Below are 5,801 nucleotides of genomic sequence, written 5' to 3' on the forward strand. Positions count from 1 at the left end.
TTGCTCTTTACTAAACTGTGTCTAAAAAGGGTAATATTTGATGTATTTTGAGGTCTGAGATGTGGAAACAGTGGAGAGAGAAAGGGCAAACATTTAGTATTTTAGGTCAGCATTGCCCAACATTGTCTTAAACAGCCTGCATAGCACTTCAACTTTTATGACATGGGATTTTGACCAAATATATTCAATTTTGATTTTTGTAAAATGTAAATGTATATATGGATAGTTTGCCAAATTTGCAGTGAAATGCTATTACAGCTTTAACTGAGGGTGCTATTGATTTGGTTGTAGTAGTATCCCTTTAGAAGCGGGCCTGAACAGCTGGAGTGAATCCCTGCTTATTTCTTCAGTTGGCTAAGACTTGCCTCCTTATTTGCCGTGGTGATGTCCAATTTTACATATAACCAAAGCACTTTGTTGACCATTATAGCTCTAATGATTGTCAAGTCAAGTCACCTTTATTTATATAGCGCTTTTTACAATGTAAATTTTGTCAAAGCAACTGCACAATATCAAAAAAGGAAAATAGTGTGTCAATAATGTAAATGAAAAGATAAAAGAAAGAAAGAAAAAAAAAATTCAGTTAAAGGCATTTCATTATTGAATTCAGATGTCAAATCATTCAAATGTTCCAATACTATACAAGAGAGTGGCATTTCCAGAGATAGAGGTAGTTACTTCCGCCTCCATGGACTCCAAAAAAGAATGTAAGCAGAGATTACTTATAGGCTGCATACATTTTAGAGAGAGAGAAAAAATCACCCACTGACTTTCAAATCTGCTACATACAGTAGTAACGACTTTCTACTTCGAGGACCTTGATAGAAATGTAGTAGAGTGAAAAGTATGATATTTTTCTTTCAAATGTAGTGAAGTTAAAGTCATACATTTCCAGAAAAAATTAGACTCAAGTAAAGTATAGATACTCAAAAAGTGTACTTCAGTACAACACTCAAGTAAATGCACTTAGTTACTGTCTGCCTCTGATGGCAGGCTCAGGCCCGTTCTCAATCTCAGGAATCTGAACCGTACACTTATGAATCAGCCATGGATTACACTGGAACGCTCCCTGATAATTCAGCAGCAAGCAGCGTCATTCAGATTTGGGTCTTCACATCCCCTTGGAGATTTCCAGAGGATGCTTGGCCTCATGTCAGCAGTTTTTCTAGCCCTAAAAACTATGGCACCACATCCTGGTCCGCTCAGACAACATGACATTGGTAGCCTTTATAAAACACAAAGGCGGTCTCAGGATGGCTCAACGCCTCCTTTCATGGGGCCAGTGAATCCTCCTCTCGCTGGGAGCAGTTCACATGCCGGTAGATTGAACCATGGAGCAGAGATGCTGTCCACAGGCAATGTGGCTCTTTGCCTTAGAAGACAACTTTATAAGGGGTGCACATCTTCCACGCTCCAACCATTTGTGGCAGTAATAGTGGTGAATCATGTTCTAATGGCTGGCCAGTCAGTCAGCAAAAACAACCTGGCATTAGGTTTCTGAGGGGAGCCTCGTCCTCATTCTGTGCAGAATGATTCTGTGACCAAATCAGGCTTCAATATTCAGAGTAAACAGGAGTTTCCCCATATGCACAGCAACACAACACTTGTTCCCTTATCTCAGGGAACCGAGTTTACGCCAGTAACGGAGCGTTTGATAGATAATATCTGAAATGTGGTTATAATGAAGTTATATAGTAGCAGTTTAAACAAAAGAGAGTGATAGTAAGTTAACAAGAGAAACAAAGCTACACAGAGCTGCAATCGTGAACCACTCAGCGGTGTGGCAGACAGGAACTGGAAAAATGTGTCTTCATGCAGGGCAAAATCTGGCTAATGGGCAAACATCAACCTGTTCAGACCAGCTTATACTTTTATGACCTTACTCTGATAAAGGAAAACAGGTTAACGTGCTTATATAACTACACAAATGTTGTCCTAATTATAATCAGGTTAATAATGTTTATGTAAACATATTGTCACCTGATAGGCTGTACATTTTCTGTCACACTATTTATATCTGTTTATAAAGTAGTGATTTCAGAATGATTTGTTCATTGCATCTGTCATGGGACACATGAACCAAAGACTGGTGAGGTAATCATTTCCATTCCTCAAATTATCTTTGGCTGCATTAGAATTATTTATTAATCCATATTATGTAGGTGGACATGTTTGGAGATTTTGCTTGTAGAAAATAACATTTAACAAAATGATGAATAAAAATGAGTTCTTTCTGATGAAAAAGATCAAATTAGTCAGTAAAATAATCCAATCTTGCCGTCACTGTTGTAAAGTACTGCACCTCTCTTATTTATTTGTAATTTTCTTTTGAAATGTGAAATTGACAACAGACAATACATAAGTTCTTGTGTCAGATCGAGGAGGAAGGTTTCTCCAGGTGAGTCTTCATTTCTCTCAGGGTTTTTTCACCATATACTGAAGCAGTAATGGCAAGGAAAACTCCAGAAACGCATCTGATCACTGCGGGGGCTTGTTTTTCTGTTCCGTTTATCATCATTATTGCCTGTAAAACTTGCTTTGGAACAATGTGTTGTAAAAAGCACTATACAAATAAAACTGAATTGAGCCCATTCTTTAAAGACAGCAAGCCACATGTTTAAAGAAAAACATTTGGGATGGTGTCTTTAAAGAATTGGTAAAGTAACCAATTTTTAGCTTACAGTTTTTTCAGCTGCTTCCACACAAGATCTTTCCTTGTCACACAGTTTCTGAAAGCTGTCACTCAAACAGCAGAAGCACGCACCAAATCTACAAAACCATATGCTAATTTTTGGCCTTTGACTCAGTTTTCATTTTCACAAAACACTTTTTGCAAAACACAACACACATTTGTCTATGTAACACACAAAATTTTAACAGGAAGAATCTTGATTTTCTTTTTAAAACACAACCAATCAAAATGCCACACTAATCATCAGTTCTTCTCACTAACTCCTCACATGTGCAAACACTCTATTCTTTACTAACACCAACCAATCATGCTTTAGAATAGGCCTATACATAGGCCAAAGGTCAGTTCATAGGTTTGAACAATAGCTGCAAACAATGCAAACAGAGTAAGGGGTGTTGGAGGGAGAGCCAGAGGACGAGGAGATCAAAGCGGAGGAAGAGGATGAGTCGGACAGGGAAGGTGACGAAGAACAGGAACAAGAAGAGTGGTCTCTGATGAGATTAAGGCTACTGTCATTGATCATGTGATCAACCGCGGTTTAATGATGGACACAGTCGATTTACAGTGGAGGGTATAATTCAAACCTTTAGAAATGAGAACAGGTACCATCTACTATAATGTGGGCATGTTCTAATGTACCCATAATAGCTATTTCAGCACAACATAAGGTATACTATAAAACATATATTAGCATTGATTTTTCTAATTCATTAAAATCATCAAAATTATACAATTTAACATTTAATTTATTAAAAGTGTAACAAAAATGACACGTTTAGGGCCGTATGAAATGTTTTATTTTTTTTCTCACCTTATGTTTTATTGTTACCAAATTCTGTGTTTTAGCATGTCTATTATTTGAATGCATACAAACAATTTGTATTTATTCTTACAGTAGCCTTATGAAATGTGTTTCCCCCTCAGAAATTCTGTGTTGTGTATTTCAATTTTACTGGATATCAGATGAAGGCATAAAACTATTTTAATTAATTTATATTTGAATTAATGAAAATTAAACATTTAAATTTTTGGCAAATGAAGGGGATTTACTATTAAAATAAAAATAGTTTGTGATTATTTCTTTTTAAAAAATTAACAGTAGTAGTAAGTAGTAGTATTATGTACATTATACTAAATAATAGTAATATAGCCTATTTCTGGCACACGGTCTTTAATAGGCTGTTAAACCGAACTTTTATTTTGACGGGTTGCCGTGAATACTTTTAAAGTTCTGTGTGTGTATGATATGATGCTAGTTTTACTCAAATTAAATGGTAAAATGCTGGTAAAGTGCCTTTCAGATCAGTTCTGGAGATATTGTTGATGTATTTATGTCCTCATTGAGACGGCAGACGCTGAAATCACCGCGAGCGCCACATTAGTAAACACAACCGCACGTGCAGCACATTCACACAGAGACGCGCAGAACATGCAGGATTCATATTTAAATCCACTTTTGCAGCTTAATATTTACAGATACTAGTCCATATCGCGATTTGATTTAAGTGTAATGACCTACTTTTGATTAATTCATCCAAACTTTGACAAATTCCGTGACATTCCGCGTTAAACTGTAAATTCGGTGTTTATGACTGGATTCCGTGGCGTTCTCTGCATCGCGGAGATCATAGATCCCTACAGATAGCGCTCCTGCTGTGTTCTTTAACAACCAGAGCAGTCATCTTTCTATTCACTTCACTTTTGCTATTTAACCAGAGCTAAGGAGACGAGTGCGGTCACGTGTGGTGCTTGTGCACGCGCCTTTGGAGAGAAGTGAAAGAGACAGCTCGGCTAGTATCGGTGTATCCATACTTCGGGAAAATAATATTGGTACCGTTCAGATATTTCAGTATCGATATTTATCGAAATATCCATATTTTTGACAACACTACTATATTGTATAAAATAATATATTATACTGCAATTTGTTACAGTTTCACCTTTTTCAAAAATATGTTTGTTTCTGTTCATCTACAGATGGTTGATGTATTTCTTTTCTTTCGTACTGTGTGTGATACTGCATTCACAACCACAAATGCTTACAGTAAAAAAAAATATATATATATATCAATAAAATAGTTTATAATGGTTTCAATCTTGTTTTTGTGTTTACCGTGAACTTTCCAACATCTCTCTGCCAATTACTTTCAATCTTGTACAGAAATGTCCATAAGGGCTCATGAAAGAAGAGCTTTAGGTTTTGAAGAACTGTGTGTATATGACATATCCAAAAATATATTATGGCAAAAGTGTTTGCAACGCAAGACAGATGTTTGTGATGTTTTCAATGCAGTGTCATTTTGCAAGAGATGTGAGGCATTTTGCATTTTGTTTGCAATTCTTGGATTTGTGTTAAGTTTTGAAAAAAAGTAAAGTTTAGAAAACGTGTAAGCAGCTGAAAAAACAAACAAAAACTTGTACTTACCTTGACTGCCTAGGATTAGAGAAAAATTAACTGAATTCTCCAAACACTTGAATATATACTTTTTTTTTTACATTTTCCCCCCAGGTCTTTTGATACTTATTTAATCTCAGGACACATTATGCCAGTTAACACATACTCCGTCATGATGTCTGGGGCATTCTCCAGGAACATTAAAACACTGCGTTTCTCACTTCTTTGTATTGCAAGCTTAAGGTCTGTATGATCCTTGGGCTTACAATGATTTTGGGAAATGCAGCCCAGTTCAGTTCATGTTTTGCACTGGACTAAAGACAATCACACCATCACATTTATCTCCCATGGCACAAGAAAAGTAATATTTCCATCCATATTAACAGTATGCTACGCTAAAAACAAACAAACAAAAACATCACATGAAGTGATCATTTCTGTAGTTCTGAAATGAGGCACAAAATTCTATTACAAAATATTTTATTAAAGTTCGGAGGGAGCACTTTCAGATAATTAACACGAGAGGAGCATGTTCAGTAATCAACTCAATTACCAAGATAAGAGGTTTATACAGGACTCTGGGTTCGGCCAAAATTCCAGGCTCCCCCGCAAATACACATAACCTTTATCTATTATATGCAAGTGTGAACTCGTGAAATTATTTAGAAATATGCTTGGATGAAAATATGTTCAGATAGTGGACAGAAACTGGCG

Source organism: Barbus barbus (assembly GCF_936440315.1).
Source record: "Barbus barbus genome assembly, chromosome: 47".
NCBI classification, from domain to species: Eukaryota; Metazoa; Chordata; class Actinopteri; order Cypriniformes; family Cyprinidae; genus Barbus; species Barbus barbus.